Source organism: Taudactylus pleione, unplaced genomic scaffold (genome assembly GCF_031769625.1).
Source record: "Taudactylus pleione unplaced genomic scaffold, aTauple2 ptg000386l, whole genome shotgun sequence".
NCBI classification, from domain to species: domain Eukaryota; kingdom Metazoa; phylum Chordata; class Amphibia; order Anura; family Myobatrachidae; genus Taudactylus; species Taudactylus pleione.
Window position 1 is genome coordinate 2290001 of NW_028284787.1, and position 20622 is coordinate 2310622.

Below are 20622 nucleotides of genomic sequence, written 5' to 3' on the forward strand. Positions count from 1 at the left end.
TTTACCCCACTAGCACACTGATTCGATAGAGCAATAGCATCAGGGCCAGAGTGGGGCAACAGAGGAGGTCGCCCCGGGGCCCCTACAAACAGGGGCCCCCACAGAGGCTTGGTATGAGCCTCTGATGGCTGAGAGCAGGTGCAGCTCCCAGACATCACAAGCTTGCCGCTGGGATTCTGCTTCTGAATGCAACTGCATACAGAGCGACTCCTGAGTTCCTTAAGTTTGACATCACGTCAGCGATGCTTAAGGTACTCGGAAGCTGCTCTGTATGCACTTTGCATTCAGAAGCAGTGGAATTCCCTTTGGGACACTGGACTATCATCAGGAGAAGCGTCTGCCACAAGAGGTAAGTACACAGGGCTCTGTCATACTGAGGGCATAATAGTATACTCGAGGGCGCACTGTGGGGCATTTTTAATACTGGGATGCATAATATTAATTCTGAAGGACATTAAAGGGCATACTTTTTAATACTGGGGGCATAATATAATATTAGAGAAGACACTGGGGCATGATATTAATACTGGGGGTACTTGAGGGCATATTATTTATACCGGGGGTATTATGTGGCATAGTGGGGGCATTGTGTGGCATACTATTTATTACTTGGGGTGCATAATATTAGTTCTGGATGGGCACTGTGGGGTATGATATTTATAACTAGGGGCATAAAATAATTTCTAGAGAGGGCACTGTGGGACATAATATTAATACTGGGGTTATTGTGTAGCATAGTGGGGCATTGTGGAGCATAATATTTACAACTGGGCATATTATTCTGGAAGGGACACTGTTAGGCATAATATTTAATTCTGGGGCACTGCGGAGCATAATATTAATTCTGAAGGAGGCACTCTGGGGCAGAATATTTAATACTGTGGGGCATCATTTGAATTCTGTAGGGGCACTATGGGCATAATATTTAATATTGGAGCACTGGGGGAGGCATAAACTTAATTCTGGAGGAAACACTGTGGGACATAATATTTAATGCTTGGAGTCATAGTATTTATTCTGGACTGGGCACTGTGGGGCATAATATTAAATACTGTGGGCATTGTGTGGCATAGTGGGGGTACTGTTTCACATAATATTAATACTAGGAGCATTGTATGGCATAGTTGTGGCACTGTGAGGTATAATATTAATACTGGGGCCCTTGTGTGGCATAATGTTTATACTAGGCACTGTGGCATAATGTGCGTAATGGGGGCACTGTGTGGCATAATGTAATTTTATTGGTAGCGTTCCCCACACATTAGTTGCCCTGGGTCCACACAAGCTTTAATCCAGCCCTGAATAGCATAGAGGTGGTGATGAACCACCACACAGTTTACAGCTATATATCCATGGGTTTGTAACACAGTCTAATCCACTTTTAAAACTTTGTTTCAATAATTGGGTATAGCTCTTTTTGAGGTCAGAAAACGCACTACCAATGAATTGAGAATGGTGTGAAAGGAGACCAATTTCAGTGTATTCTTACGCCTGCCTTTTTTTTCTGTAACAGCTGCACATCTCCATATAAGCTAGAATGAATATTTCCCACTACTGCTATTATTGTGTCTTTTTCTAGATTCAGCTTAGCAACACTTACATTAACAACAAGTTACATTACAGTATGTGTCACTATACCTAACTTTCTGTGAATTAAGTGGAGTGACTCAGCATATGAAAGCGTGTAAAAAACACTTTGCTAAGCTACTGTATGCAATATTAGTTTGTAATCTCACAAAAAACTCAGGGCCTATTTATCAAATAGCATTTTCAGGATATCACTTGAAAACATCCATTTTCGTTTTTTGTGGTACTCACAAATATTAAATATCGGCCAACTGTAACATAGAGGGATGGCAGAAGATATCTCTGATATTGGCTCCGGTACATCCATTTACGACAGCAGAAGCAGCCTTCATAGATTTCTATGGCATTGCCTGATGTAGCCTATGGGCTACATTTCGAAAAACTTACCAGGAGAGGGTCCCTTTGGACCCTTCAAAGCAATGGGCGCTGCACATGTGTGGTCAGCCTCATTAGCGATCACTTCACTTCTAACACACTGCTGGGACGTCCTCCTTTTTAGAGCCCCTATCCCTGTGAGTGTTTTTCAGGGCTGTAACTAGGGATGTGTGACCTGTGTTGTCGCACAGGATGCAGGGCTTGGGGGTGGCACCCTCACTGCATCTGCATGTGGCTCCAAGGAACGCTCTGGGCAGGTATCCTGCAGCCTATAGAGCTGCCCACAGTGTCCTCTAACCACCTGGGCATGACATCATGATGTCATGAGTTTTAGGGACGGGAACAGTACAGGGCACACTGTCACCCTTTTATGGCACTGGTGTTTTTTAGTACATTTGGGCAGTATGCATATTCTTATTACAGCTTACAGTGGCAATAAGACATTATAATTATTGGGTCCAAAGCATTGATAAATATGTCCTGAAACTGTTGTAAACTCACAAACTCAAACTGGAAAAAAAATACAGACGGAATATATTACAGTACTTTTAGGAAAGTAGTGTAATCAAGACCCCACTAAACTATGAGGAAGCACATCATATTAACACACTCAGGGTTCTCTGTATAAAAATATAATGACCCCTTTCGCTGACTTTTTGGCATATTGCAGTGAAATCACTGAGGTGTTACCCTAAAACCTTCAATGGGGGTCTGCAAAGCCAGAGGGGCTTTGCTGGATCCACTCCGAGTCAAGCGTTAAAGCACATGTACTTGTATGTGTCACCGGCAGCTTTAGGTTGCTGGTAAGGAAGAGACAACCACAACTTAAAAGCGCAATATTTGGTGAAACAGATTGCAATCACTGAATCACTAATGTAACTGTCTCCCAGTGACATATAATGCACAGGTGAGACTATCATTCTGCGGCTTGGGGGAGATGTATGGTCATCTTCGGATGACCGTACATCTCTGAATCAGGCCATCTATCATGATGTTAAACTAAACGTAATGTGCTCCATCTGTACTGAAACATGCTGAGCAAATAAATTTACATAAGTTGTAGTATTGTTACTGTGTAAACCATACTTAATAAACATATACAGACAATGAAAACATACATTTCCTCTGAGAGCTATTAGTGGATACACAATCACAATGTTCTAATGTACCAATTAAGTGTTACTGCACTTTTTAAGCAAATTTAAAATAGCAGCGGTTGTATTAAAAAATATATTTTCTATATATAATAGGCACAACTTTATTTTTTACTATAACAAGGAAAAATTCTCGAAACAATGCATTTTAAAAATTAACAGGGACTTGGCACTGTACAGCACTTACTAGTACCTGATGAGAGACACTGTAGACAACTAGACAGTACTTCATATCAAGATAAAAGTCAAAGAAGCTCTGACTGGTACTTGTCATAAATTTGCTATGACTTGTGAACCATGGTTTGCAGATGACACATATAGTCATTGTTCTGCAAGGGTTTGTGTTAAGTTGGTTTTAAAAGAGACTGTTTAATCTTCTCTCTTGCCTGTCACTTAACACTAGGATTTTACAATACACTGGAAACAGCTATATCCAACATGTAATCTTGTGACTTTTTCTATAGTTTCTTATTTTGATAAAAAATATAGTATAGAAAGAAATCAAATTATTGTTCCTCTTGGTAAAAAAAGAAGTGTATTAGTTTATCCTGACATGTAAATTTTTTTTCAGTTGTTTCATTACCAGACTTTCATGTTTTGGCAATGAGCCTATTTTTATCTAAAATAAAATGTTCTTAGTCTATCCAAGTAAATTTTATGTAAAGTCGCAATGGAATTCCAAATTGATTGAATTTTATGTCAAACCAGGGCATTCTGAAAGGGTGTAAAGTTCCAGATATACAACAATCTTTACGTTTAGCTTTCCACACACTACTTTGGTTTCTGCATTTTTGCTGAATTTATAGTTTATTTATAGAACTTAAATAAAATTGATAGAGTGAATTCTGGGAAAATCAAAGATGATAGGGGGTTTCTGGGGGAATAAAGATGATATGGCTTTCTAGGGGAAATGATAATTATAGGAGAGTTCAACAAAATGTTAGAAGTCATTTATCTTAGGGCTCCAGGGACAAATGCAGGACTTTTAGAGGGGGGTTTCGTAAATCTTGATTTTAGAGCATACTTGCCTACAGTACTTTCCTGAAGTTGCGGGAGGCTCACGATTTTTTGGCCAGTGCCCCACACCCCCAGAAGAGTGACAGAAACTCCCACATACCGCCCACTTCCTAGTAAAGTTGGCAAAAAAATGTGAATAGTATTAAGGGAGCAGAGCTAAAATGAATGCGTCATTTAGCTCTGCCCCCTCATCATGGACCTGAGAATCTTGGCATTTGCTGCAATGCGGGTGGGGTCTAATGACATCAGAGGCCTGCCCCCAAGTCCACTGTTCTGAGGAACATTGCAGCAAGATGTATGTGTGTGAAGGGGGGGGTCTTAGCAGAAGAACCTAGCACCTGGCCCTAGAGATAGATGTACACATTGTTCTCCACTGGACAAAGCTTGTAATACAGGCTGTAAGGGAGAAACTTTCTATATCAAACAACTTTATTTCATATCGATAACATATGTGTTCAGGAAAAGGTTAAACTTCCCATAACAAATATACATACATAATATAAGCAGAATGAGATATCACTGAGCTTTCTAAGAACACATTCTACCACCTCAGGTTAAGACACCTGTTTCTTCTTGTTGGTAGCTGCTTTTTAGTCTAATGCACTGACTGAGTGCTTAGTTCCCAAAACACATCAGACTTAATAAAAGAGGGTGCTAATACAGGGCATGCGCAGCAGCTCCATTCCGTCCCTTAGGGCTATTTCACACAAGCTTTTTTTGCCGGCAATCAGTTCATTTCACATGCAGCGGCTTTGAGAAGTTTTTAGTGTTGTGGTTAGTAATCTTAATGTAGTAGGCATGCACAGCAGTAGCAGATGGAGTTGTGGGAGGGTACAAGCTCTGAAAAGCCGGTGTCGTGAAAGGAAACATTGTAAATTGTGCTTCACCAAATTGCAGTGACGGCACGGCAGCTGTCCTTGTCAGCTGTAACATGGCGACCATGTCATATCCATGCCATATCCATGCCGTCTGATAGGACCCATCCATTTACATAGTTAATTAAATTTATTACACAGCAAAAAAACGACAGTTTTTTTGCTGGCTGGTGAAAACCGTTGTGTGTGATATAGCCCTTATACTGCATGTTGTGGTTGCAGCTCTAGAAAAATTGCATTATTACTGCTATTGTGGTCATGATTTCAACTGCTGGTAGGGCATTGTACCAGCCCTCTGGAAAAAGACAATGGAAAATACTATGTACAGTGCTCTCAGCAGCTGGCCTGGGCCTAGTACCCACTCTCCCCACGGTACCCCTGGCCACTGGTGGGGAGGGAGTGGGTTTCTAGACAACTTCCTTCCTGTGTTGTCCTATGGACTCTGGACTGATGGACAAAGACTGAATGACTGATGCCTATTTTTGGTTTTAGAGGCATTTTTTTGTGCCAGCAGCATTTTTATATTTGACATTAAAAAACAATCTGCATTGGGGAAAATGAGTGCAATTGAGACTCATTCCATGTGTTTCCTAAACCTTCTCAATTTTAATGGTGAACTAATTATTAGGGGATATTAACTAGAGATATGAGGTTCAGATTGTGAGAAAATGGACAGAAGTGAAATTTGGGGTTCTGAGTTGAACAAAGTCATGGGTCAGTTCCACCCAAAAAATGTGGGTCTCAAAACAAGGCAAAAGTCATAATACCAGAAATTTCAGATCCTACGTGTTTTGGATTGCATATTCCTTCTACTTCCTATTACTCCCTGAACAGCTATGCTTTTGTGGGTGGGTTGAAAGCACTGCAAAGTTTAATATGATCTGTGTAGGCTTCATTTTGTGTAAAAAATAGATGAATGTCATTTTTTTAAATGCATGGCAAATGTGACCCCCCTAATCAAAAACCAGTCCTGGACCTCTAAACTTGCTGTACTATTGGAAAATGGGGAGGGCGTGGTGGTGTGAGATTCACCTTTTGTTCCAATAATTAGCGCCAGGCTGAACCAATCAGGGGAATACACTATAGCAGGGAGACACACATGGGCATAGCCAATTGGGTGCGGACTTTGCACACAAAATATTTTGCAGACCTCACCTCTAATTTTTAAATACTGCAGTTATGTGCACTGCTGAAACCTGCAGTGTTCAATTAAAGAAAAATGGTTGTGGATTTTTTTTCAAAATCCTGTGGGGGGCCAATTACTGTCATTGGGGAGAGGGGGGTCCATGGCATCCTGAAGTAAGTCCTGACAAGTTGTCCTTAAGATAATGAAATAAGTCAGAAGGTGTTCAACAGACTATTGGATAGGAATAGCCTTGTGCTCTGGGAAAAACCCAGCGCCGCAGAGTTTTTCAAAATAATGCCTGCAATTGGATATGCACCACAGCATGGGGTCCTCCTGCCATAACAGCAACCTGCCCCAAACTGGTCAGCCCAGGTCTGGAATCCCTTGGGATGTCAGGACCCCCCAAAAATGGGTTCCCCCTTCCAAGAGAAAACCATTCCTGGGCTAAAAGCACAGAGCTTTTATTTATTGTTCTTTACAAGTAAAATTATAAAACAATTTTACTTGGCACCTAATCTATTGGCAACAGATCCAGTTTAAGCTGCTGCTTCAATAAGAGGTAATTGCTAGATCCAAATGGAGAATCAATAAATACAAATTTAAGAAGTGCTACCGGATCATTTATCACACCATCAATATAGTAAAACAATGCATCAAGTTATTAATATAAACACATATGGCCATATAATAAATAATATAGATTAAAAAATATATAAAGCATGCATTCACTGATTATCCACTGTTTGCACAATGGGTTAAATGCTGCACATCTCACAGTTGTTAATAATTTGCTTTTTCCAAACAAGCAGTTAGTAGTTTTTATATTAGTAGTGCAGTCTCTATGGTAGTAAGCTTCTCAAATTCTTCTGTTTTGTTAGTAAGGTTAATAATGCAGTCCCACATAGCATTAATTACTGTATGTGTATTACGTATGTGTATCCACATTTGATCTCATAGAAGCTCCTTTAATTAGTTGGCTTATTAGTACCTTTATAGCTTTAGCCACGGCTGGGCTTTCACTTATCAGCTGTTATTGACCCTCGACTTTATGGAGTATTTATATCCTCCTCCTACGTCCCTGTTGCCAGGTTGCTACAATACAGTCTATACAGAGGCTTACAGTGAGGAGTGCACTTGGTCTGCAGCTACAGCTTTCAAAATGCTGCTCACAGCGTGGTTCCAGCACAATGCTCGGAGGTAGTCATTAGACATAGAGTCCTTGTGACGCATTTCCCCACCTCTCAATTGTGAGTGGTCAGCGGCTTCCTCAGATGATGTATGTCTTTACAGGCAGCCTACTAGTCTCAGCAAGCCTGCTCCAGCATGATGGCCCTTGCTCTTGTAGTCCACCTGTACATTATTTTTTAAATAAATGCAATACACACACAGACACCAAATATTGTATACATTTATAGAAAAATCAAGTCCCCCACACATCCTCTTTCACCAATTTATTAAAATATGTAGGGAGAAACCCTCTTTATTCCATGTAGTATCCTGACATGTTGGCAAAATAAAAAAAATCCTGATGAACTGGCCTGCTGCAGTGTGCAGCAGGCCTATGGTGCAGCGTGACTGGTTTACTCACGGTCACCACATAGAAATGATAGGATGAGAGCATGGGAATGGTTGCTGCAATAGGGTCTGCTCTCATCTAATCAGCACTTCCCAATTTATGTCTATGGAGTGGCAAGGAGTGACCGGGTCATATTGCACCATGTGTCTTCTGTACGCTGTAAATCAGGCCAGTCCATCTGGATTTTTTCACTTTGCCATGTGTTGGGGAAAGAAGAGAACATCCCTGCATTTTGTAAGTTATAAATTGGTTAAAGAGGACTGTGTGGGGGATTTTTATTTTTTTAATAAATGTATACAATATATGGTGTGTGTGTCCTGTATTTATTTTTATAGGTAGACTACGAGTGCCAGCAGGTCCTGACTTCCGAAGGATTCCAGTCCTGGGCAGACCAGTTTGGGTCTGGTTGCAATTTTGGCAGTGGGATACCACAGTGTGTGTCTTCCTGCTATAGCATTGCCCCCTGCTTGATCAGGCCGGTGCTGGTTATTTCGAAATAGGGGGAACCTTGTGCCATTTTTTCCTTCAATACTGCACTACCAGACCAGGCTGAGAGGTCCGATGCTGGTTATTGAATTGGGGGGTGCACACATTTTTTTTTATTTAACTATTACGCTGCTACTAGCAACATCTAAACTAGCAGCTTTGGAGAAGTATGTCGGCAGGGGCGGCGTTTCCACTAGGCAAGCTTAGGCAGCTTTGCCCGGCCCTCCGATCACCCCCCCCCCATTTGCCGGATTCCATCTGAGATTGTGTTACCAGCGGGCACCCGGCTCCTTCTCTATCATGACGTCACTCCCATAGTTCTGAGGAGCGGGCACCGGGGACGGATAGCAGCAAGCACTGGAGTGGGGTTTAAGGTAAGTGTTGTTTTTTATTGTTTATATGTATGTATATATGTATATATGTATGTACGCGTGCATGAGGGGGCTTATAACAGGGGCCACACTACTGGGGGCACTCAAGGGGGCATTACAGGGGCCAAACTAGTGGGGGCCCTACAAGGGCCTTACTATTGGGGGCACTACAGGAGCCTTACTATTGGGGGCACTACAGGAGCCACATTACTGGGGGCACTACAGGGGCCTTACTATTGGGGGCACTACTGGGGCTGCACTACTTGGGGCATTACAGGGAGCATTGCAGGGGCCGCATAACTGGGGGCATTACAGGGGCTGAACTGCTGGGGGCACTAGAGGGCCTTACTATTGGGGGCACTAGAGGGGCCTTACTATTGGAGGCACTACAGGGGCTGTACTACTGGGGGCACTACATGGGACATTACAGGGGCCACACTACAGGGGCCACACTACAGGGGCCTCACTAGTGGGGGCACTGCAGGGGTTATTACTACTGGGGGCATTATTACTGCTGGGGGCACCATTACAGTGGGCATTGCATAAGGGGCATCATTACAATCAGGCATTTAGTGTTTTAGGGGGAACTACAACTGTGGGCATTGTGTAATACTTAAGTTAGGGTGTACCCCTAAAAATGTTGCTATGGGGCCCAAAAAGTTCTAGTTACACCCCTGATACTGTGTATATATATATATATATATATATATATATATATATATATAGTCAGGTCCATAAATATTGGGACATTGACAGAATTTTCATATTTTGGCCTCTATTCACCACCACAATGGTTTTGAAATGAAACAAACAAGATATGCTTTAACTGCAGACTTTCAGATTTAATTTGAGGGTAATTACATCCAAATCGGGTGAACGGTGTATGAATTACAACAGTTTCAATATGTGCCTCCCACTTTTTAAGGGGCCAAAAGTAATGGGACTATCAACTCAAAGCTGTTTCATGAACAGGTGTGGGCTTTTACTTCATTATTTCATTATCAATTAAGCAGGTAAAAGGTCTGGAGTTGATTCTAGGTGTGACATTTGCATTTGGAATTTTTGCTGTCAACTCTCAATATGAGATCCAAAGAGCTGTCACTATCAGTGAAGCATGCCATCATTAGGCTGAAAAATCAAAACAAACCCATCAGAGAGATAGCAAAAACATTAGGTGTGGCCAAATCAACTGTTTGGAACATTCTTAAAAAGAAAGAATGCACCGGAGAGCTCAGCAACTCCAAAAGACCCAGAAGACCACGAAAAACAAATGTGGTGGATGACAAAAGAATTATTTCCCTGGTGAAGAAAAACCCCTTCACAACAGTTGGCCAAGTCAAGAACACTCTCCAGGAGGTAGATGTATATGTGTCAAAGTCAACAATCAAGAGAAGACTTCACAAGAGTGAATATAGAGGGTTCACCACAAGATGCAAACCATTGGTGAGCCACAAAAACAGGAAGACCAGATTAGAGTTTGCCAAACAACATCTAAAAAAGCAATTACAGTTCTGGTAGAACATCCTATGGACAGATGAGACAAAGATCAACTTGTATCAGAGTGATGGGAAGAGAAGAGAAGGAAAGGAACTGCTCATGATCCGAAACATACCACCTCATTAGAGAAGCATGGTGGTGGTAGTGTCATGGCGTGGGCATGTATGGCTGCCAATGGAACAGGTTCCCTTGTATTTATTGATGATGTGACTGCTGACAAAAGCAACAGAATGAATTCTGAAGTGTTTCGGGCAATATTATATGCTCATATTCAGTCAAATGCTTCAGAACTCATTGGACAGCACTTCACGGTGCAGATGGACAATGACCCGAAGCATACTGCAAAAGCAACCAAAGAGTTTTGTAAGGCTAAAAAGTGGAATGTTGTGCAATGGCCAAGTCAATCCCCTGACCTGAATCCGATTGAGCATGCATTTCACTTGATGAAGACAAAACTGAAGAGAAAATGCCCCAAGAACAAGCAGCAACTTAAGACATTTGCAGTAGAGGCCTGGCAGAGCATCACCAGGGATGAAACCCAGTGTCTGGTGATGTCTATGCATTCCAGACTTCAGGCTGTAATTGTCTGTAAAGGATTTGCAACAAAGTATTAAAAAGTGAAAGTTAGATTTAGGATTGTTTAGTTTGTCCCATTACTTTTGGCCCCTTAAAAAGTGGGAGGCACATATAGAAACCGTTATAATTCCTACAACGTTCACCTGCTTTGGATGTAATTACCCTCAAATTAAATCTGAAAGTCTGCAGTTAATTACATCTTGTTTGTTTCATTTCAAAGCCATTGTGGTGGTGAATAGAGGACAAAATCTGAAAATTCTGTCAATGTCCCAATATTTATGGACCTGACTGTATATATACACACACACACATATATATATATATATATATATATATATATGTGTGTGTGTTTGTGTCTGTGCGTCTGTGTGTCTGTGTGTACACATACATACCTCTGCCTGTGCCCCCCTCTTCATACTAATTTAGCCCCTCAGGTGAAAACGACAGTGCACAGGTGGAGTGGCAGATAAGTTTTGTGTATGTATATATATATATATATATATATATATATTTCTTACACAAAACTCATCCACCACTCCACCTGTGCAAAGCAATTTTAACCTGAGGGGCTAAATGAGTAATGAGCACCATGTGTGTGTGTGTGTGGGGGGGTGCCTTGAAGTCTAGCACCAGACCTTTGTGTTGGTAGTATATTATATTTTCTAATAGACTTTTACTTTAAGGCTATTGTTTCTTGATCAATGAAAACATTCTCTAGGGTTGTATAGTATATTAAATTGTCATCCTTTCTGCTGTGCCAGTGTGTTACATACAGTAAATGTGCTATATACTCTACTATTAAGCGAACATGTTTGTGCTGCTGCTCTGTGGCTTAGTTTAACCAGCCAGCTCACTTTATTTCAGCCTTTTGCCAATACTGGTGAAAACAATATTGTGAGCTGTGAGGTGGTCAAAATTGACTGGTAATGGCTGTAAAATGGATGAACATGTTAATAATACTGTAGGAACAGGCCCAAATTACATGTTTTTGATTGTTTTAATCAATTTTTAAAGAAATCCATATCCAAAACTACAAACAAAACATTTGAGAGTGGTTTTGCCAGAACCAGAACCTAAACATGACAATGCTTTAGAACTAAAAACAAGCAACAAGGGGGTCTGCGCACATCTCTAATATTAACATTAGACCACTTCAAGTGATCTATCATTGTTGAAGTCAGCAAAACAGTACATTAAAACTAAATTCCAATATGTCCCTATTTCAGCATAAAGGCATATGCTTTAATGCTGGAGGAGGTACTGGGAAGAAGTTACCAGGGTTGTTTGGTAAATATGCAGAGAGAGTGCACTCTATGTGCAGGAACGTCCTTAAACCGTCTGACAAATTCATAGTTTTCTGAAGAGTCTAATGTAAAGAAACAGACTTCATTTGGATGCATACTATTCTAGAATGCCTATTTTGATTCTAATGTACTGTACTAGTTAAAATTAAGCAATTCCTTGAAAAACACAACATTGTTTAGATAGACATTTCTACAAAATGGTGCGTACGTTTATTTTTTGTTTATTTCTTTTCAAATGTCACTCTATGCTACTGAAGTAAACCAGCCAAACAGAATTCATTCACAAAATATTTTGTACAAAAAAGTACTATAGCGCACTAAAATAAGTCTTTCCTTGTAAACAGTTAATTTGTGTACAATAAATATCTGGTCATCTGTTCACATCCAGCTGTTGAATGAAAAAACGTTAAGCTTAAAAACTAAAAGACCCACAGTAAGCATGATACCACATGGGCAACTTCCACTTACATAGCATCTTTCAATATCAGAACTTGTTACATAAAGCTTTTTTTATATTGTACATACCCTATACTACGTACAGGATCCAAAACCAATTAGTAATTCCTAGTTCTAACCCCACTGGCTATCAGTCAAAGCTGGACCTTGGTTCCATGTGCCCATGGACCTCACTATTAAACCATTGGGACCATCAAGATCATGGTAACTATGCAAATGAGTGTTGGATCATTGCCCCAGTAAAATCCACCACCTCAGTGTATTCAGTGCAGTCCATGACTGGACTGGCTACACTGTGACTGGCAGTGGCTTCCTAATGGAAGCGCTACCTGCCAGTCACATATACAACAGGTACTCTCAGGGGGAGGTGTCTCCTCCCCCTGGGACTGCCAGTCTGGGCTGCTATTGGCAGAGAGTGGCTTCCAGGAGGAAGCCACTACTCTGCTTTTCCGCCAGCCCTAACTGACTCCTAGGGGCTGCAGACAATGCAGCCATTTGGAAGCCGGTGACATGTGCATGAGCAGGTCCCGGAGCCTAACAGATCGATTGCGCAGGTGCTGGGACCTGGCCAGAAGGAGCTGGTGAGTGAACCTCTCATTTTCAGCAGCAGCAGCCCCCTCATCTAAGTGGGTAGGAGCCGCCGCTGCTCATCAATATACATTTTTTAATGTTGAAAATGCTATTGTCATGACTTCCCATCTGGATACAACTGGTGACTTATCAAATTATTTTCTATTTTGAAGGAACATTCTTATTAAGATTATAAAAGTTATTATGTTTTAAAGTGCATGTCCACCCAATTTTATCTTTACAGTGTAAAGGACAAGGGTGATACATACTCATATTTTCTTTATACAGGAACACCATATGGCATAATTTACTTATTGACTAAATCCAGAAAGGGCATCCATTTACTGCTGTTCTGCATTTACAATAAAATTTTACTTCAAGGGTGTTAAACAATTACTTGATTCATGTAGGTAAAAGTACTAGGGAACAAAACCAATGTGGATTATAGAATGCATACACTCTTTACACATAAGCTACCAGAAATCCAACAAGAGTTACACACTGTCAGCTATTCAGAAAAGAATAGCAGGTTGCTATAGAGAAAAAGACCAATGCATCTAGTACTACTGTTTATGTATCTCAATAGTAAAAAGCAATGACTGTACACACTGTCCCACAACTATGACAAATAATAGGTTTTTGTTGTTGTTTTTGTATGAATAGTCTACAAGGGAACAAGCTAGAATTGATAAATGTTATCATAACTATATATACAGTACCACTGTGACTGACTGAAGTAGTAAACCAACTTGGGGGGGTAGGGGTCCTCATGGAGTTTTTCTCTTGCCCAGATATCACCCTGGGTCCTGATGTATATATAACTTCCCTGTCGTGATTGAGCTTCATGCATTGAAGCAACAGAACTGGCCAAGTGCTTAGTGTCTACTACTGTATTTGTCATCATGTGGAACCCAGCACAGAGTTCTGTAAGAAGGGAACTCCCCTCAGGTAAGTCTGTACATACCTGATCTGCAAAGGAAAAAGGGTGAGTACCAGAGGCGGCTCCTAACTTTTTAGTGCATGGGGACTGCCTTTGCAGCAGCTCGGTCAGTGGCCCATTTGGCAATGCATCTGGCAGGGTCAGTTTTAGTGATAATGCTGCAGTATTTACTTACAGTACTTCAGCCCTAAATTAAGCATTCAGAATCCCCTTTTAGAAATCCTACTTTGTCAGCCATAGTCATTATTGGTTTAGGAAAACTACTGTAATTCGGTCATCAGAGTGCTAAAAGCAGGTGGGTATAAAAAACATGAGCCTACCTAGGTGGTTCACAATGGTGATGAGGTGGTGGTGGCTGACCCCATCAGAGCATGATTGTAGTCATGAGAAGCTCTTACGAGCAGGGCCTCTACCCTCTTGTGCTTCTCCTTACTTTACTTTCACCTACTTCTTACCCCCCACCAGGACACCTAACACCTGGATGCATACGCTCTGTTGCATATCTAGGTGTTATGGTCACTTATGTATCAATGCATATTATCCATGTCCTTGTCCTATTTTGTACTGTAAGTCAGTTGTCAAATTATTTCTTTATGTACTTTGTAAGGTGCTGCGGAACACTTGTGGCACCATATAAATAAAGGAAAATAATAATAATAATGACGGTGCAGAATTTTAGTCTGGGCAATACCCCCCCCACCCTCAGCTGCAGCTGTTTTTACTTAAACACCTAGTCCTGGGAGGCATAAGTAGCAACCACACATGGGCTTATGAATCTTCTTAGCAACCCAGCTGGACACATAAATCTAATTTCTTCAATGAGGAAACAATATAGAAGTTTAACAGCAGTGTGGCAGTGCAGCAGTATATTTAGTATATCATTACACATAAAAATAAACAATAATACTTGTTTTGAAAAACATTTTACAAATGGTGACATTGTGTCTCAAAGGCATTTTCTGTAACTGATCACTCAACACAAAGAGGTACAGTACATTTTCATCAATTTAAGATCAATAAAAATCGATGTGTTTCTGGGGCTTAGTCGCATATTTACTAATACTTATAAAAAATTAGATGTTGAGCAATTTTAATAGATTTTTTATCAATTTTAAATCAATCAGAATTTACCTTTAGTAAAAATACTCCCTATTATCTCTATTGTGAACACATAATATAATTAATAAGAAGGACAATAATTTCTAATATCAAATACTATACATTTTCTCTCTCTTACACAAAAAATAAACCTAATGATTATAAAGGGCTTATCAGGTTAGGGACCCTACAATAGTTAAGTCAACAATGTTGTTGCTGTTACCAAAACTAGCAATTGTTATGCAGATAAAAAGAGCTGTAATATGAGATTACATTATATAAAAGTAAAATATTGATATATAATTTTTTTCTGACCAACAGCCACCCAAGAACATAAAACTCTTTTGCATGTGTGTTGAGATCACCTACTGTCACTTACAGTACATACATACTGTATATGCTTTTGTTACAAGTCATGGTCACGACGTCTCCGTCTAGCAGTTTACCTTCTCATGACTTTGTTGTTCCAATTCCCTCAGTTGCTAGGCGATCTGCATGACACAGGTTGTCACGTGTTATCCATGGCTCGGCGTGATTGGTTTCTCCTATTTGTACATGCTAACCTTTTGCCTCCTCGCTGACTATAGCATTCCCTTTGGTACTCTCGGATCTGCTGCATGGTCTGCATTCTGTGCTTTCTAGCTACATTGTGTCCTGGTTCTCCAGCGGTATTGTCTAGCCACCGGTCATCATCTTCCCAGCTGCACCAGCAGCTTCATGCTACCACCAGCTCATCAGCCACTACTTCGGCTTCCCTGCCAAACAAGCAGCTTCCATGCTGCCAACGGCTCACCAGCCTCCGCAGCGGTCTCCCAAGCCATTCTATCAGCTTTCCAGCCACATCAGCAGCATCCGTACTGCCAACGGCTTTCAAAGCCACATCTCAAGTACACCAACTTGTGTACCGGCTCTCAAGCCACACCATCGGCTCACAAAGCCACATCTCAAATAAACCAACTACTACTCAAAGCCACACCATCTGCACCTTAGCCACACTATCAGCTCTCAAAGCTGCACCATCAACTCACTTTTCCTGCTACCAGCTCAAAGCCGCACCACCAGTTCCTAAGCCGCATCATCGGTTCTCAAAGCCAAACCTTCCTACACCTCAGCACTCAAGCCACATCACCGGCTCTCCAGCCACACCATCAGATCTCTGGTAGACTCATTAACACTTCCTGTTCCAAACTCCTTACCTTACCACTGGATCCCATCAGCATAAGCCACTACTACCCCGAGTATTAAGTCCAGGCGGCCACCTAAGTACCGGTGAATGTCTCTAGTTCTAAGGGAACAACAGGTGGCTGTTAGTGGCGGAAGACCTCGTTAGGTCGGGTTCTAGGGGGCTTACTCGGCGTAGTCTTTGGGATTCATAACAGATTTCAGCCATGTGAAAAAGAGTAAGCTTTTTAGAAAAAAAAGCTTGGAGCTATTCTGCAAGTGGTCTATAATGTAATGTAATAATGTAATGTAATGTAATGTGGCCCTGTAGCAGAACTAAACATTAGCAAAAAAACAACAAAACCATTTATTTTATCTATAATACTACGTCTTTTTCTAAAGTAGTACTATACAACTTGTGTGCTATTTCCTTAAGCTAGAATACTTACTAATAGGTAATGGTTTCTGCAAGTGAAAATAAATGTATTTTTCTTTTACATGTTTTCAATACAATGTATCTAGAAATGTTTCCTAATTGCTGTCCAAAAGTTACCAATGCTAAGATTTCGGGAAACACCAAATTCAAATAATTTCAAGTCACTTTAATTATGATATGTTATATAATGTTTTGGGGTAAAGTTTAAAAACATTCTGGCTGTTCCCACACTAACATTTATTTTTTTATTTTAGGATGCTTTTTATAAAAGTTTAAGACATAACGGAATCCATCAGAATGGAAATAAGAGTATTGTACATTTCACTCTGGTACTAGAGTTTTGAACAGTATTTTTGAAACAGCACAACTTAAATTAAACAAATCATAATTAATCTGAAACGCAGGTAAAATGCATGTGGAAACATTATCCCATATGTGACCTCAAGATCAATTCATGTGTGTTTTGTTTGACATGCCGGCATACACAAGAATGATCTTCACCTGTTATCCATAAAATGTTAGCTCTGAGAAACTGGAAGAACCATTCAATACAATCATAAAAATACTTATGTTAATGACACTTATACCTATCAAAGGTATAAGTGTCAGTTTTCAGTTTTCTCTAAAAAGAAAATTCTGAGTTTTTTCAGAAGGACTGTTCAGCAGTTATATTGAGGAAACAACTGACTGTTGAAGGTCTGATGCATGTGAAAATAGAAACTTTACAAGTGTGTTTGAGGGTCTATTCAGCATTGATATTTTTACATAAAAAATACGGAAACTATGATTTCCGTATTATTTATGTAAATCCCCTATTCAGCAAGGGGATAATCGAGAAGATAACGCAATTTTTTTCTCCATTACTTCCCATCTCACAGAGTTACACAATGTAGGGATCAGCCATTGATCTCTACAGTGCTTTAACACTTTTGCTTTTCAGCAAAGCAAAAAGTGTTAAATCACTCGATAAATATTTCCTTTATATAACGCCATTTCAGAATGGCGTTATAAAATACTTACATTTCCCAAAAACTGCAGGGACAGAGGGAAATTTTCCCATAAGTCCCTGCAGGATCTGGTAAGCCCGCCCAGTCTCCGTGCCTGGTTCCCAGTGATCGCCGACAGGCAAGTCACTCTAGAGCCTTTTAAACCCCCCCGAAATTGATTGATATGTGTATACAGGCTTTATACATGTATATTTATGTGCAGTTATATTTAACATTTATATATAAATGTTAAATATAAAAGCACATAAATATACATGTATACAGGCTAGTATAAAGCCTGTATACACATATCAATCAATTTTGGGAGGCTAAAGCTGTACTTACCCCTCTGCGGTCACTGGGAAGCAGGGACAGAGACTGTTCCCGAGTACATGACTGAGCATACGCAGGGAACAAACAGAAGGGATTGTTTTCGGAATCCTGAAAACAATACCTTCTGTGACATTGCAGGGAAAGCGTGTTACCGCAAATGCTGTCCCTGCTGAAAATAATGCTGAATAGCTTACATATTTTATCATAATTGATCAAATATCATGACTATGTTGCCCGATAATATTCTGGGCGACATCGTCACTGTTGCTGAATAGACCGCTAGGTCTTTCAACCTGTAGCATACTTACCTACTTTATTTTCATTCCTTCTGGGAGTTCACAGATGGGAGATGCATGTGGCAGTGAGGAGGGAAAGACAAATTGTGTTGGGTGGCATCACACAGGCGGGGGAGGGGTTACAATGATGTTATTTTCATTATCACTGTCCCCTCTGGCCTATTTCACTAGAAAGTGGGGGGCATACAGGAATGTCAACCTGCTCTCCCTGGAGTCTGGGGGAGTAGACAAGTATATCCTGCATATGGGCACAGACCATAAATTGCTGAAATAATTTGCCAATTTCACCATCACTTAGTGTGCAATGGTGAATAGATCAAGGTTTTACACATAAAAGATGACCACTAAGTGAAAGGTCTGATTTTTCCAATTTTGCTCTTGCACATGCCTCTTCCAGAATTGGTAAAACAGGACGTGAGTGCTAGAATAGCATGCCTGATCTACTCTTTTTTAGGGGAAAATAACTTCACATCAATCTTTCACTCTCACAGTTTCTCTCAGTTTTACTTTATGGAAAAGGGTGTAGTTGCATTGCTGTATGTGAAATTCAAATCATGTTTAAATGCACAAAGTAAGCTTATGTACAGCTGTCTTTAATTCTACTTTTGCATTAAATTAGTTATTGTTGAGACATTTGGAGAGTATATTCATTTTATAGTATGTATAAGGCTTTTTGTAGCTAACATACCCATAAAATAAAACAAATGGCAACCTGGAAGTAAAATAATGCCCAAATTACTATTTATGTTGATTGTCTAAAATAAAATAACCTGCAGGCAGTGTGTATAAGGTGTATATGAAACATAAATTAATTTCATGTATGTACACAAACTTTGTTTGAGCCACAAAATGATTAAAACTATTGTATAAAATTATCTACAGGCTGTGTGTATAAGGTGTATATAAATCATAAATGCATTCTGTGTTTAGATTTGGGTCCCATTCCCAAGATATTTCATTAAGCTATGCAAATATTCCAAAATACGGAATATTCCGATATCCAAAATAGCCCTGGTCCCAAGCATTTTGGATATGGGAGACTCAACCTGTACTTTGTTACTCTGTCCATGGTCCTGAAAGGATTACAGGATATGTTCTTGCCTGGATTGTTAATAACAGATTGTATTAATAGTGCACATTGTACTGGGCTAAAGATAATGCAATTTTGTGTACATTTTCCAGAGAGCACACAAACAAAGTATAAATGCAAAATGATATTAGGAGTTTAGAAATATAACACTCAAGAGAACATACAAATATCTTTAATATAAATTTTTGGTTAGCTAATAAGAAAACCTCTGTTAAAACTTGCACTAACTAGAGATGTTTCAAACCACTATTCTTTATAATGGCAATCAGTAACTGTATAATTGAAAAGATTATTTGATTAGCAATTAATTTGGTGTCTTTTCTTTCTGTTTCTGAAATATGGATTCAGAAAAGCTTTCCAGTGTCAACATACAAAAGTTAGTACAATGCAATGTATGTGACATTGTAGGTATCAAATGTACTAGCATCATATGCTTGTAATAACTCTGCTGAACACTTTCATAGTTTAATCAACAAGTGTCTGTGACACCTTACTGTTTAAAATCATTAGTGGAGAGGTGTCTATTTTCTTAGATCAATTAAACCCTGTGTAGTTCATTATATTGAACAACTGGACACATTTTACAACAAAGCGCAAAATGGGAAAAAAATGAATAGCAGCTAATCATTCATTTGCTTGTATTGCCTAACTTTAGCTAGACAGAACAATGAAACATAATTTCTTATGAGTTACTACATACTGTATATTGCAAAGTATTTTTATACAGTTGCAGTTTGTTAATAAATAAGCACCAGTAAGTAATTTACTCACACTGTCCCTTTTACATTGTTTTAACTGTATTGCTCTTATAGTACAGTAATAGAAACACATTTTAATTAAGCCATGGTATTTAATGACAAACATCCGTCTCCATATACGTGTCCAAAATAAATATTGCTATCAACAGTAGGTGTGGAAAGGCTTCACTGTGTAGTCACATGCTGCCTGTGTTATCCTCATAGCATCCTATCAATTCTCATTAATGTATGCCTGCTTCTTTCCAGCATTGCATTGGTGTAAGAGAGCATGAAACACCAGTCTAGCTACGATCAACATGTTGTATGTATAATTCAAACTATACACAAGATACATAGCAAATAATAAATAGCATTTTCTTCTATGCTGCGTTAAATAGCCTTTCATTCTATACTAAAGCATTAACCCGGTGACACCTGCTAACTGTTATCCAGAAGCCTTAACATGAAGATATGAATAAAAAGCCATGAAACGTGATAAACAATTGACGTCATTCCCATATAATGGGTATTATAATAATAGTGCCACAAATCACAACACACCTCTTTTCAATTAC

General features: G+C 39.8%; 1 protein-coding gene across 1 annotated transcript in view; it reads right to left on the reverse strand.

Annotated features, from left to right (window-relative positions):
- Positions 1-20622, reverse strand: part of VWC2 (von Willebrand factor C domain containing 2) — a 582935-nt gene that overhangs the window by 561491 nt on the left and 822 nt on the right. The gene's annotated exons all lie outside the window — the stretch shown is intronic.